Source organism: Vanessa cardui, chromosome 6 (assembly GCF_905220365.1).
Source record: "Vanessa cardui chromosome 6, ilVanCard2.1, whole genome shotgun sequence".
In the NCBI taxonomy this organism is placed as follows: domain Eukaryota; kingdom Metazoa; phylum Arthropoda; class Insecta; order Lepidoptera; family Nymphalidae; genus Vanessa; species Vanessa cardui.
The window spans coordinates 12,411,330-12,427,136 of NC_061128.1; positions in this window are offsets into that span (position 1 = coordinate 12,411,330).

Sequence of the window (15,807 nt, forward strand, 5' to 3'; positions counted from 1 at the left end):
CTTGATAATATTATAATCATTATAGATATAAGCAAATAGGTATCCGCCCCACCTTCACACAAGTACGGTAAGGATCTTTATACAACTTTCAAGTTGGAGAACAAAAATTTAAAAAAATCTTGATTCTTCTGGATAAGAGCGTTTCTTTATAATAACATGCAACTATACATATAAACCCGCACCTTAAATTACCCTATTTAGTGATGAAAAATGCTTTGAAATCAGTTGCCTACTGTAAAAGACATAAGCGTAGAGCTGATAAGATATATAAATCGCGTCACATAGCAGTACACATTTGCTTAATAATAAATTATACTTAAATAGATTTTTCAAATAACTAATCTAAATATTCAAGCGTGTTAGTACGACATATAAAAACTGATGCATTACAGTAATATTAATAAGAAAAGTCGCCATTTCTACGCTAGATATTATGTATGGAGTGCATCGCCTCTCCCTTGAACCAAAAAATAATAAACTCTATATTTTATTCAGCTACATTAGAATACTTGAACAATAAAATAATTATCATTTATCGCTATGGATTTTATGTTTTGGAAAGGATCGAAGGAAAAAACAAGAATACAGAGTTTCGAAGTTTTAACTTTACGAGAATAACGTATATGTATTTCTTACAGTTAAAATAAGATTGGTCTTGCATTCGGCTATTATGGAAGATGTTACAGTACAATGTATATTTAAAATAAAATATTTTATAAAGACAATAAAGTACATAATAATCTATATTTAAAAATATATAATAAATCTGTAGGGATGTCAATCCTGTACATGAAATATTTTTCCAAAATAACCAGGGGGTGATCAGGGGTCGATACTGATGCCAAAAATGCAATCAATAAAATTTTTGTCTGTCTGTCTGTCCGTATAACCGTTATAGAAACAAAAACTACTCGACGGATTTTAACGAAACTTGGTACAATTATTTTTCATACTCCTGAGCTGGTTATAGTATACTTTTCATCACGCTATAGTCAATAGGAGCAGAGCAGTGAAGGGAAATGTCGGGAAAACGGAAGAAATTACTCCATATTTTAAGCTTCCGTCGCGTGTACAACCTTAATGGTTAAAGCTACATAGAAATTGTGTATTACGGAAATGTTCTACTTAAAATTATATAAAAAATATCACATGACAGCCTTTGTCTATCTTTTATAGTTGACTCACAGTAACACGTGTCACTCCCAGTAGCTTAGTAGTTCGAAGCTTTCTGATTATATTTGTCTACTCCTGCGTTTATAACACTCTCAATCATACCAAATTAAAAAAGTTAACAGTATTAACTATTCCATAAAAAGAAGCATAGAAATCGGTATAGAAACACCAAAGTTATACATGAAATACGCTAATTATAAAGCTATCGCTCGTGAATACTAAATCTATACTACTATATAAATCTCTAGAGTCTGCCTGTACACTTATTTTTGTCGTAATTCGTCATAAGTATTCTTTTTATCATATATACTCAGAAACTATTTGATCGATCATTAAGATCAAATGAATAAAAAGATTATGTAACTCGCCACCAAATAGCGCTGCGGTATAAATATATCTACACCGTTCAACCTATTGTCATGAAAATGAGTACGTACAAGTATTTTGTCAAGGAGAAAATGATTATTTCATCCGTATCATTAAAAATAACCAACAGATGGCCCTTACGACTACTACGATGCATTTATATGTCGATCAACCGATAAGTATAAAATATGAAATAAAAAATACAAATCATTGATCATCATTGAATAAAATAATTTATATAAATAGAAACTACCATGACATTGAAGAAACAAAAGATCGGAACATCAACAATATATGCGCAGCGTCATCCAAAAGAGCTACGGAAATAACATAGAAACAAGAAATACGTTTAGAAACAAATAGAATCCGAATTTCTACTTTGAGAGTTGCCGAAACAGTTAGTCAACGTAATGATCAAGTTCCAGATCTTTGAACAAGCATCTTCATCAAGAGATACTGAAAAACCTGACGAGCGAGCCCAACGACTGGATGATCAACGTTGAAAATAGACTAAGTCAAGAACTAGAACCAATCTCAATAAATCCCGATGTGATCATTGGTTCAATGAATATAGTATGCCCATATTGACATGCTATGATGTTTAAAATAAACTGTTGATATAGTGCAACTCCACTGACAAAATGTATTTACCACAACTGGTTGAACCACCACAACCTCTTCTTATCTACGTTACGGGAACTACTGAGGAGTCTGAATATTTCCTTCAACATAATAGAAATTACAATTCTTGCTTTGAAATATCATAATTTGGAGCAACAAATATTGTACAATACAATAATTTCGCGTCTACGTTTAAAGTGTATCATATGATTGTTTCACTTCTTTCAGTATCTAAATGAAATCCAGTTTCTGGACATTTATTCCCTGGATAACGTAGAAAAGGATTGATCTTCGATGCATATTCAGTACCACAACTAATCGAGAAATCATCGCTAAATTTAGGTTTATGCTTTATGAAAATAAATGTTTAGTTAAAGATTTTAAAACTGCTCTAGAAGGAGAAACAACAAATGATTCATCAGTTAGATCATTCAGTCATTATCAATGCAGACAGAACGCAGAGCATAAAAGGCGTGTTAAAGCTCCCATAGCTCCTGAAGTCACATTTGTAATTGTCGGTACAGAAATTACAAAAAGAGGTATTGTTATCACTAAGCGACACAAAAACAATCAAGGTGTTGCTGAAACTATTACGATTATCCAATTATGTTTATGCTAGCAGACGATATCATCTCGGACTGTATCAAAATAATCTCACGACAGGCTCTGTGACATCGAAGAGTTAGTTATGGATTTTTATGCGTATCGTATAATGATTAGAGATAATTAATCTAACCATATTCTGAAGTATCGTCAACTGTTTTAACAATTCATTGTTGACATGTACGCTACGGTCGAGAACGAACGATTAAACTACTTTCGATGCAACCAATCAAAACTTCGGGCCAAAGAGTACATTTATTTACGAGATACATACAGATGACAAGGTTGTAAATGTAATAACATCAATATTTGATAGGACTGAATAAAAGTGGACGTTTTGGCGTAATACAAACTTTTAAAGACTATAGAAATTTAATTAAAATTTTCAACGTACCAACTTTACATCGAGATTACACCAAAAATAACATACTCATAAATCATATCTGTTTCCGGATTAAAAAAAAAGAAGATGTGATCTTGATAAATAAGTTTATGGGTGTTATGACCAATCTGCAGCCTATCGAGAACAGCATTGAAAAATATTAAATGAAATAATTTTATGTATTTCATTAGATCTCGCATTTTTCTTGATTATTTGTACATTGTAAGTCATTACAAAATTAAAAATTAAAAATTAAAAATGTATTTTTCTACGACTGCCCAGCGAAGCGGGCGGGTATAGCTAGTTTAAAAATAAAATATTTTATAAAGACAATAAAGTATACAATAAAGTATATCATAATCTACCATTAGGTGATCAATTTCACTAGGAAAGTGGAAATTGATTTTTAGTTATTTCAATAAAAATCTTCAGTAGGAATAACAGAAGTCTAGAAATCTCGTAAACAAAACAAGTCCACGTAAAAACTCGTTTTTTAAGTAAGAAAATATTGTATTTGAAATAAGAAAGGACATACATAACAATATACATATATTTTAATCAATTTGACCATGAAACTGATAATTTTTTTTTTAGTTATTTTAATAAAAATCTTCATTGCATAATAAGTTTTCAATGAGAAAGACGATAAAAGAGATATCGAGCATAAACAAAACAAGTCTAGGAATACGCAAGAAAATATTCTATTTCAAATAAGAAAGGACATATATAACAATATACACTTTGAGCATCGTAATATATAAAAACGAAATCTCCAGGAAGCAGATGTCAAGCGTCGAGCGCGTCTTCCGTCACACGTCATTCGTCCCTTTACGCCTTTTCTCCATTTTCGTCGCGCCATTGTCTTGTCTGGGGACGGCTGCAGTGAGTCGTGAAGTTGGCGGAATCGTCTCCCTTCAGCACGTGAAATGCACTAAGATAAATCCGGTACGTATAATACCATTGTAGAGGGTGAACATTTCGCAAGATTCGTGTGATAATACCATTTCATTTTAAATTAAAATATATTAAGGAAGTTTAGTTCTAACCACAGAGCTGAAATGGCCCAGTGCTCAGAACGTGCATCTTAATCGATTATTGCGGATTTAAACCCAGACTCACTGAATATTCATTTGTTTAATATTTGTGTTCATACTTCATCTCGTGCGCGGCGGTGAACGAAAACATCTTGAGGAAACCTACACGTGCCTTATTTCATAGTAATTCTGCCACATGAGTGTTGAAGTGTGTTTCGAACCTTAAAGGGAGAGGAGGTTATAGCCCAACAGTGGGAAATTTACAAGCTGTTGTTATAAAGAAGTTCATAGTTCGTTATTATCGTTCATTAGTTAACTAATTTATTTCAAGTTTTATTTAAGTACAGTTATGCTGAGAAATCGTAATAGCTCGACATTTTTTCTGGGTTTTTCCATTGATAGACGAATTGACGTTATTAAAGTTGTACAAACAAATATATTTTTCGCAAACCGGTAGCACTTAAGTAATATAAACATACAATACTCTGGGACTCGTATCAATTGCATCGGGAACGGTTCAGTGAAATAACTCCGCGTCAATCAGTGTTTATTTGGCGGGAGGGGTGTTTAAAGTGCCAAATCGTGTTGGGCCAGCCAGCCACGTAATGATACAGAGTGTACATCTGCCAATTCTGAGTCAGTTGGTGTTTTTTTTGGCAAGATAGTCCATCTTATCTATAAAGTATATGCTTGTTTTCTTAAACATTTTTAAGTAGTGAAGGAAGACATTCTTTCTAAACATCCCATTTTAATTTTTAAAGAACAACCTGAAGTAACGACAAGAGTGTCAGAGTAAGTCAAAGTCAAAATACTTTATTCAAAATGGAAGTTACACTTTCTTATTGTTAGTCGAATATTCCACCGGTTCGGAATATAATACCTCAGACCTGAGAAGAACCGGCGAAAGAAATTCAGCGGGATCTATTATTTTTTTTTTATAATATCAATTTACAATATACAATAAAAATCAATCTGTTGTGGTTTTCGGACATCTAGGTGGTGCGGTTGACGCTTGGGATTGTAGTAATGTGCTTTGTTAGGTGTGATTCGCAATGGTAAAGCATATTAGTTATCATGATATAGTAACGATCTACCTATAAGGTGATCAATGTCACCAGGAAACTGAAAATTGTTTTTACATGGAACTGAAAATCATTATAATTTATTGAACGATCTCATGGTTTCCAAATAATGAGTAGTTAAATAAATCCAAAATGTAAATTTGAAGTAATATATGTATTTACTGTAAGGAGTACAAACTACTTATTAGTAAAGCAGTTTGTGCCTACTCATAAAATATTCAACCGCCAAACATCAGTGCACATTATTGTTGTGTTCTGGTTTGAATCTTATTACTGGCTCAAAAGATATAACTTACTTCATAAGATTGGCGGCGCATTGCAAGTAAATATCTTATATATACGGTTAATATTTTTACGGCGCCATTTTTTATGATGATGACCTCTTACTCGAGTGCCTATCTGCTTGTCTGCCTACCTATATAATAAAAATACCATTCAATATTATATATCGGTACCCTCTGTACTCATTTATAATCTTATATATAATAATTGGTATTACAATGTATTAGTGATACAAAAAATAACAACTAAGTTTTAATTTCGACGAAACGATTTTCATCTTTTAGAGCTCTGGATTTAATTTAATTTTATAACTTTCTATGTGCAATTTTTACCCGACTTCAAAAAAAAGGAGTGTTCTCAATTCGACTGTATATATTTTTTAATTTATTATTTTATTTCGTTATTGTTATATTTTGAGCCAGTGTCAGCCACGGGCATGCGTCTCAACAATCAAAATAAAGAAGCGATTCGAGCCCCTTGATTGACCCAGTATGTTATCGTATAAAAGGTAATTTGTAAAACACATATTTGTTAAAGTATTCTCGTATTGTTTTTTGATAGATATACTGTAGGGCTTTATTGGCTGACACCGACTCCAAATATAGAAAAAATTATAACTACATTATATTATAATCGTAAATAGACTTAAGTGTCTAATATTTGTCATTTCATTTTACTTAGGAGGACTCTAAAAAATATGTTGAATACGCAATTATTTTTTTTATTACTTTTTAGTGCATATTTATTTGTTTTAAAATAGTAAACACTAATGTTTGAAGTTGGTTTTTCTTTTTGTTATTTTTTCTTTTTTTTAAATTTTTTATTCTATTTATAATTTTATATAAATAAACATACTTTTTGTAAACAACGATCTTAATTAAAAAAAAAGTTTTTTTTTTAAATATTAATAAGTAAAGGACTTACCCTAGTAATCCTAAGTTATTAGAAACAATGCAGCGAAGCGCGAACAGGAGTGACTAGAGTGGGGTTCCGTGCTTTATTCATATTTGTTGTTTTTTTTTTCAATATTTATAATGAAAAAGGAACACGCGCTGCTCATATTAAAAAGCATTTTGGGGAATTTCAGCCCCCTAATACAACGTGTTAGGTATAACACTTTAAAAATTTCTCCAGAGATTTAAATTAAAATACTAAGCATACTTTGAGCAGGCCCTATATATTAAAACATATATACACATATATATAGCTGATATTTTTTGCCCGTGACTATGCTCGCATTTTGTAGGGGCGGGGGCGATTGGCGCTCACAAGTTTTAGCTTAAATTACTAAATTATCCGAAAGAGCTTGGCCGGGTTGGCAATCGTAATCTTCCATGAATATTCACGTATAATTATAAATCTATAACGTATCTAATTATAGATCTCTTATTTACTACTAGCGGCCCGTCCCGGCTTCGCACGTGAAGACGTTTTATTTACATTTTTACCTTTTATTTATATATTTTTGTTGCTTTTTTAAAAACATTTCGGTTTAACAATTGTCGTTCTATTTCAACTTATTTACATAAATACTTTAATAAATAATATACCTAATCCTTCCTTACGAATCAATCTGTCTATTAGTGAAAACCTCATGAAAATTCGTTCAGTAGTTTAAGAATTTATCGTGAACATAAAGATAGACAAACGGGGTTTTATAATATGTAGTGCTATAAATGAAGTTTGATCTTATAATGAAATACATAAAAATTAAATGAATGGTTAGGTAAATTCATTGTTACGTGTGAATTGAAAGATATTATTCAATATTTTTTCGTCTCGAAGCGATAACACAACCCAAAAAACTTCACGAAAACCACTCACTTAGATTACAAGCTAAAATATGCTTCTGCCGTAAACATAAACTTTTCGGCACCCACTAAGTATTCTGTTAAGAGGTTTTTAAATTTATTCACCCTTCGATTCGAAGTTTCTCTCAAGTTAAAGGAAATTCAAGCGATTAAATCGACCGAATGCAGAAAGTTAAGGGTTTAATTTGCATAGAGATAGAACGCCGTGTGTAGTATTGTCTAGGTCGAATGTAAAACCGAAGAGAAGTGATTATAATTCGTTTTAGAAATCAATAAACTTTAGGAAAAAAAATAATTAATTTAAAGGTATTCATTTAACTGCATCTCGATGATGCATCATCGAGATGCAGTTAAATGAATACCGAGTTGGCCCAGTGGTTAGAAAGAGTGCATCTTAACCGATGATTTCGGGTTCAAACCCGGGCAAGTACCACTATATAATTCATCTCGTGCTCGAGGGTGAACGAAAACATCGTGAGGAAACCTGCATGTCTAATTTCATCGAAATTCTGCCACATGTGCATTCCACGACCTTACATTTGAACAGCGTGGTGGAATATGTTCCAAGCCCTCTCGTTAATGGGAGAGGAGGCCTCAGCCTAGCAGTGGGAAATTTACGGGCTGTTACTTTACTTTCTTTACTTTACATCATCGTTGCGCTTTATACGTTAGAGTAACAATTAAAATTATTTTAAAATTAAAATAACCTCTGCGTTATTTTCTTATAATACGTTTCAATTATACTAATTTGTTGATTTTCAATATAAATTCACATTTGATATTTGTTAAATAATAGAATCACTGCTGAGATTCCAATTCAACGACTTTCTTTGTTACCAGTTTTGGCCGATTTTTGCACGCCTTACATACATATATATTTGTATAACCTTTTCTTTGATATACGTTTTATTTCCCTCTATATAAGTAAATAATAAACTTACTATGTAACGTTTGGTACACAATTGTCTAAAACGATAAAAAATAACATCAAATACCATATATACTAAATTTAAACAAAAAGTATAATTAAATAGAATAAATTTAAAAATCCTCTATTTTAATATACTTATCAAGTCACCAAAGTACGCGATAGCAAGGTTAGCAAAATTTTCCCAGTCAATTCGCATTACCATCGCTTCGCTGATCTGATGTAAGCTCATAAATCAGCCGAGATGTACTCAGCGGGAACGAGTGTGTTAAAAGCGCGATTTGTTATCTTTTGTTGAACGCCGCAACTCAAGCAACGGTTTGTCTTTGAAATGTTCTCATAAATCACATTCGAGTTCAATAAAGGTGGATACAATCAAGCTGTGTTCAATCACGTTATATCGCCCAATATGTTACTGAAACTATGTGTGAAACAAAAAGCTGGACCATTATTACGTAACATGAATTATTGTTTGCGGTCTCAAAAATAATCATTTCTTTAATGAACATTTGAAAAAGATAAAAAAAAACTTTTGTCAATAATTACAAATACTATTAAACTACACAAAAAAAAGTATTACTCCTTGGCGATGGAACGATTTTGAGTCTGGAATAAATCAGTAGGTACTATTAATAACGTACGCCTTTGTGCAAGATCGTCGGGGTAGATATAGTATAGAATAGACGAATATTTTCTACCGTGAAATAGTAATATTTATTATTATTCTGTTTCGGTTTGAGAGGTTTGAATCAGTGTCACAAGGAACAAACACAAACTTGTTACTCCTGTTACTCGACTACATAGAGTCAGTAACTCCTTTGTGGGGCAATGTATACGGTTTTACAACAGGATCCCAGAAAGCGTTCAAAATGCCTCTGTTGCCAAATTTAAGAAAATTATTAAGGAACGCTTGTGTGCAAAAGGTTACTATACAATTAATGAGTTTATGATCGATAGCACACCTTGGGAATGAAACGATCGCCTCCTGGCTATTTCATCTCATATTAAATTGTTTAAATAATATATGAGACAACTAAAAAAAAAAAAAAAACCCGCTGAGTTTCTTTCGCCGGTTCTTCTCAGGTCAGGGTATTTTCTTTTCCGAACCGGTGGTAGTGTTTCAATTGACCATCAATAAGAAAGTGTAATGCTTCAATATTGAATAAAGTTATTTGAGTTTGAGTGTACAAGAGAAATAACACCTAGGATGCAAATCTGTGATGTGATATAAGATCAATGTTTCTTACAGTACCAATTTCTATGGGTCGTGGTGACCAAAAAAACACAGTTGAGTTTGACAAAAGTCTTACCGACGGGTTTGTATATAACACAACAACAACAACCACGCTGTTCTAATGGGAGTTGGTGGAATACGCGTAAATAAAGTAAATAGAGGTGTATTCCTCGATACAAGATTTTGTAGATGATAAAAAAGCGTGGAATTAATACCTGTTGACTCTCACGCAGGATATATTAATTTAAATAATTGTATTAACTAACATGACTTTGTATTTTTTAAATATTGAGAAAGAGTAACTACTGAGTTTCTTGCCGGTTCTTCTCGGTAGAATCTGCTTTCCGAACCGGTGGTAGCTTCACTTAATTGTTAATTGACGATGCTGCTGATGCTTGTAAAAACCCACTTGAAAAAAGTTTATTTTGATTTTGATTTTTTTGATTTTACACATGTGGCAGAACTTCTATAAAATTAGACACGTGAAGGTTTTCTCACGATGTTTTCCTTCACCGCCGAGCACGAACAGAATTATAAACACAAATTAATATTCAGGTGCATGTCTGGGTTTGAACCCGCAATTATTAGACTCATATAACACATTATTTAAAAAAAAATCATTTAATGAAACTATTTAATATTTTATTCCCATTTTTACAACAAATGTACAGTAAAATGTTATATGTACAATAATAGTCCCAGAGCTGAGAAAAGAATTAAACATTGTTATACTGCTAATCATATAACTTTTTCAGTTACCATTTTTCCCCTCCCATAATAGATATTAAAATTAATTGTACAAAAAAGATCAGTCATGTATTAAATACGATAAGGAATATCAAATAAAAAGCGAAAAGGGTTGCGCAATTAAATATTAACTTAATACATACGATGCCTAATAAGAACACTAGAAATATCATGGTGGAATATTAAAGTAGAAATCCTGTACCTCGAGTCTGTAAACCGCAGGTTCTTTATAAGACAAGTTCAAGAGTACTTTACTAAGCGCTCTCCAATTAGGTGCGGCCCTTGCGCCGTGCTCACTAGGAAAGTGTTTTCAAATGTGCCGTCTTCTAAAGGGCTGGGAGTGATGAACTTGGATTTTGCGATCACGTGACGGTTACAACTATGTTTTTTTTTTCGTACCCTCAGCGGTTTTTTTGCTATCAGATCTCTAGACTTAACCGTGCGTGGCTTTATTTTATCTCTCTATTATTTACAACTCAAAAATATACGAAGATTAAATGGTGTTATCTTAATTCATTTTAGTCATTTTGAAGATTTATTGGATATCGTTTTTCTTCAAAATGTGTTGTAAACAGAATCGTGCCTACATAATTATAGACCAATAAATGATTTAAATATATTTTTGCTTTATTTATTTTAATATGTTTTATTACTGAAATGTAATTACTGAGTTATCACAGTTGAATATTTGATGACTTTTCATACCTAGCAATTTAGGGCAAAGTGTTTTACTAATAAATTTAATGTTTTGGTAATTATCGAATAATAATTTTTCTGGTAAGTTTCTAGCGAGTTTTTATCGTTAGAATATATATTTCTGACTTGTGGTAGCTTTTCACATGCAAAGACTTGCAATTGTAATTTTTCCAATTACATACATACATTATAATAATCTTACCTTCAAGTTACTAGATTTCAGTAAATAGAGTCCCGGATTAAACATGTCAAAATATATTAAAATTTTGTCATTAAATATGAAGAGAAAAATATATTATAAATAAATTTATTAAATCATTGACCGCAACGAAATTCGGTCAGTATATCATTAGCTAGAAAAGTGAGCACAAAAGAATTTCCTTACATATTTTATTCCCCTCATTATACAGATCACTGCTCTTCATGGCTTTATTCATACAGATCACAACGTGACACTATCTTATAAACAATTCTAGTCTTTATATCGTGGGCCGTATGAAATAGTTTTGAGTGGAAACGTATAGTCCGAATGTACACGCTGACGATTGTACCACATCTTTGATCTAACATTCTTCGACGGGAAATCCTGTTCAGGACCAAAGGGAACTTGTATTGGAGTTTTCTAAATTACGAAGCAGTTCACAATCAAGTTGGATAGAATTCGAGGTAAAACAAGTGAAGTCTTTAATTAGTTGAAACGTTAAAAACGAATTTATGGCTCGAGGAGTATGAAATTCATTAAAAAATAGTCAATAAGGACAAATTGGGAATATTACTTGTAAAAAGCTAATTGTCAAAGTTTAAATGATAGTTGTGTAAATTAAAACTTGTTTATAAAATGAGTTTATAATTCTTCGACTTTTTTTATTTAGTTCGTTAATTGATATGTAAAACAAGAATAAAATCAATTGGAAGAATATGTCAAGTTTGTTGTACCTAGTAGACAAAGTGACCTTTTTGAATTGACTGAATAAGCTTCATGATTTCATCATTATTATATTGTATAAAACAAAGTCGTTTACCACTGTCCATCCCTGTGTACGCTTAGATCTTTAAAATTACGAAGCGGATTTTCATGCGGTATTTTTTAATAGAGTGATTCGATAGAAAGGTTTTTGTATATATATTATATGGACAATATAGTAAAGAAACACTGATAAATTTAGAAGTTTCTAATTCTACAAGATTTAATATCAAATTAATGTATCTGTTGCGGTTTGTATTATCTAATGACACAAAGCTATGACTTTTGTATGTATTGACATTCTGCAGTACATTTAGTGTCAGAATTGCACACGTGCGAAACTAAGGCATGTCCCTGGTAAGTACATATAAGTGTTATCGGTAAATGCAGCACCTTTCGAAGGTTTTACCTTTTTTGGTCGAAGGTTTGATTTGAAGGTACCAACCCGGCTACTAACGGATACAATAAGAATAAACATAAATAAATAATTAAATATATATACTCTAATTGTGAGGCCATGAGTCGAGATGGCCCAGTGATTAGAACGCGTGCATCTTAACCGATGATTGCGAGTTAAAACCCAGGCAAGCACCACTATATATATGTGCTTAATTTGTCTTTATAATTCATCTCGTGCTCGGCAGTGAAGGAAAACATCTTGAGGAAACCTACATGTGTCTAATTTCATTGAAATTCTGTCACATGTGCATTCCACCAACCCGCATTGGAACAGCGTGGTGGAAAATGTTCCAAAACCTTCTCCTTAATGGAAGAGGAGGCCTTATCCCAGCAGTGGGAAATTTACAGACTATTACTTACATATCTTACTTTACTCTAATTGTTTGTTAAGATTGAAGAACAAATATAAAAAAAATCTTTCTTGAATTTGTGTATCAACCACTTTGTAGAACCAGCTTTCGCCGGCGGTTTTTCCGAACCGATACGACATGGGAACCTTCAAGAAAAGAGCGTACTCCTTTCTCAAAGGCCGGCAACGCACCTGCAAGCCCCCTAGTGCTGCAGATGTCCATGGGCGGCGGTGGTCACTTTCCATCAGGTGAGCCTCCTGCTCGTTTGCCAACTATGTCATAAAAAAAAGAAAATTTTCTTTGGAAATTTGAAATTTTCAGCTTTTGTCACATTATAGTATAATGTGTACCTAATTTAAATTTTAAATCACTTCGGCTAATCACGTTTACTAATAAAAACCGCATTTAAATCTGTTGCTTCAAAGATATGAGTACAGGCAGCGAGAAGCAACGCCTGCCGTTGCATTGCTAGTACATATGTTATGATTTATACCAAATAATAATGCTTGTTTTTATATACAACGTTATGCATAATTCATACGATTGAGTTGAAACTTTGTACAATCGATGTCGGCACTTGTGTGTAGCTTACGTGTTTTGGCACGGTACCATCGAGGCATAATCGGTAGCGCGCGTGCTAGGAGTAGGAATATTATTTACGAATAAATTGCCATTGCAATACATATCTAGTCTTGTTTAAGTGTTGCATACTAAATTAGCATAAACTGTATACTTATAAATATTTACTATTTGGATAGATATTGTATTCTCTGCACTACATTAATCTTTGAACTTTCTTGTTCAAATTTGATAGGATATTAAAAGTAATTTAAACAAAAAAGTTTTTAAAAACGAGGTTTTATATTTATAGTATTGTATAGCGTAGTCATGTAGAGTACTTTTTGTTTGTCACTGATACATTTCTGGCTATCATTCTCTATTAGAAAAACAATGTAAACTCCTTATAATGTCGTTCTTGAATTTTCTGAAAAGTTCAAATATTTTGGGCTATTTCATTATATTTGGAATTATTAACGTGGCATTAAAAAACAGTGTCATCCGAACTGAACAAACATGAATACAAACTTACAAAAATTGCATTGAATGCCACAAAGGAAACTTGTGGAGGTACAGATTATAAAACGAATTATTATTAAATCAGTCCATTCATAATGAAATGATTTAATTTCGTTTTTCGCGTTCGGAATGGGCACGAATTCGGAACACGCGTTACACCCTCATGTTTGTTAAGGGATTTCTTTAATAGAACGGAAAGGAAACTCGTGAAACTGAACCGTGGTTCAAGTTAAACGCGATAAGTAGTTCATTGTGAGATAATCGCTCTTACCTGCATTGAATTATTTTTAATTATCATAATAAAATACTGCACAATTTCGATTAATTTTACTGCACTTACCCAGTTCTGCTATAAAACTACTTTCGCCAATGATGTTGTGACCAAAGAATGTCTATTCACACCAATTGATTTTTGTCATACTTTACACGATGCAATGGTATAAATGCCATAAAATATATTATTTTATCAACATCAACACCAAAATACATGAAAATTTATTAAATTCATAGCAATGGATACTTTGCAATCCTACTAGTTGCCAACCATTCACCAGGCCATCTCTTTCGGAAGGTTTCCACTACTAGATAAACTCATCAGTGATTTTACAGCGTTCTTAGGAGTACGGCCTGATGGTAAGTGGAATCTACGGCAAATTTTAAACCAACAAATAATCATTTCCTATTTCTGTGATCCAATTTAAATATTAAGTACCAGTGTAGTCGTAAACATACTAACTCGAACAATAGAGAGATAGTATCCTTTAATTATCTTTTAACATATTCCTGAGTCAAAATCGCTTCTAACATAGCCCACATCTCAATACAGAGTAATGTCGGAAGGTCTTCAATTATTAAACAATGCAATCGCGGGCTCCAACCCTAGCGTTAATACTTGAATACCTAGTATTTGGGTCACGGTGTGTGTTACGTGTTTCGAAACTAAGGTTTTACTTATCTATTAAAGATATCACTCCTGTATCTCTTTTGTGGTTTGATTCAATTTCTTGGAAAGGTGGTTATTAACTAAATATTTGTATTAAAGATACTATATGTATTAATAGGGGTTCTTATACTTTGTAATGTCTTTCAATAGGTCATGGATCATAATTATGTCAAAATTAAAATTCTTTATCTTATCTTTATTATCTTATCTCTATTATTCATTATCTATTCTTATCTTTTTTCTTCTACAATATCTGATATCAATATCTAATATTCTATATATATAATTTATGTTTAAGATATCTTGATCCAGGAAAAAGAGATGAGCCGATAATAAACCACTGCTTTCTTCTGTTTACAAATTCCCAATTCTTCAGTAAAACTTAGCCGTTTCTTAGACAGATCATAATGTCATTACCCCTGCAACTAAAGTTTCTCCCGTGGCGATGGATAATCGGAGACTGAGGAAATAGTGTATCTTAGTTTGCATAAGCCTTTTAGCACTATAAAATATTTTACAGGACAATTTGGACATTTCAATAGTTTACAAAACCTTGAATTTGGAGCCCGTAATCGAAAGAAGCGATTTTTTAAACTTATAGATGACTTAGATAATATTGATCGTTCGTTTTCCTCAAATTTAGATCACCTACAATTGCAGCAGCATAATCACTAAGCGCCGTGTGATTTACTGCAAACTAGGATTATCAGCTGATTGGAGATTATATATAGTTGACGTTAAACACTTCCACTTAGAGCATTAACAACCAGAGGAGTGAAATCAGCAAAAACATACCCAACGATTGATTACGTCAAGCAGGTGGCCGTAAGTCTGTCAAATATTTTACTTGGACTGTTACAAAACGTCTAACAAAATAAATGATGTTTAATGATGAGATAAAATGTTGCCACTATGATCTCCTAGAAACTAAACTTTATTCTCATATCAAGCCAAATGTGGCATAATCAATTACATAACATTGTGGTTTAAATTCATAACTGCCAGAATTAAACCACTTTCGTGTCTCGGACTGATTTGATGATAGCATTAAATAC